Raw genomic sequence first — 825 nt, forward strand, 5'->3', positions numbered from 1 at the left:
TCTGGTGCGCCTTGGCTCTAGGGTATGAAGCTCCAACCCACCAGGCTCGAGTTTCATGTCATTACAGAAAGGGAGCGCGGAGGAAAAGCTCATCCAGGCAGGTTACAGCCCAAGGGCGGAGGGGCTTCCGTCTCCACCATTAAGCGGGATCTTGTCTAAAAATCTCAGAACAACCTGTAGATGTGAGGGGAGCTTTGAAAGGTACAACGGCCAGAGATTTCTGCCTTTCAAAATCTCTTCATGCATTTTTTGGAATGGATTCAAATCCAACCTGGGGAGGGATGGGGAGTTGGGGAGGGTTTGAGGGATGCGGGCTGGTGATGATGCCGTTTTTACAATTTAAGGATTCTCCTGTCAGATGGATAATGGACCAGCTAAATTCATCTCATGAAATCTCTCTCTGAGCCCAGCCATAAAAGATAACTTCAGGGGATGTGTGGGCGCGGAGCCAGTGTTCTTGGAACAGAAATGAAACAAAAATTCCTGGAATATTCAGCAGGTTCGGCAACATTTGTGAAGCGAGAGACAGAGTTAAGTTTGAAGAGCTTTCATCATTGTCCTGGCACCTTCAGATGATCCAAAGGCCTTCAGCCGCCTTCAGCAGGATCTGAAGCTTGTCATTTCACAGTTTTTAGGTGTGGGGTGATAGGGGCTGGAGGGAAAGGAAAGGAATTTCAGATTGAAATATAAAACGTTAAAAATGGCGTGATCGGTTTGGATCTTTTTAAAAATTCTTTCATGGGATGTGGGTATCGCTGGCTCGGCGGGCACTTGTTCCCCATCCCTGAGTACCCTTGAGAAGTTGGTTGGTGAGGCATCTTTTTG

This window comes from Cetorhinus maximus, unplaced genomic scaffold (assembly GCF_964194155.1).
Source record: "Cetorhinus maximus unplaced genomic scaffold, sCetMax3.hap1.1 HAP1_SCAFFOLD_360, whole genome shotgun sequence".
Taxonomy (NCBI): domain Eukaryota; kingdom Metazoa; phylum Chordata; class Chondrichthyes; order Lamniformes; family Cetorhinidae; genus Cetorhinus; species Cetorhinus maximus.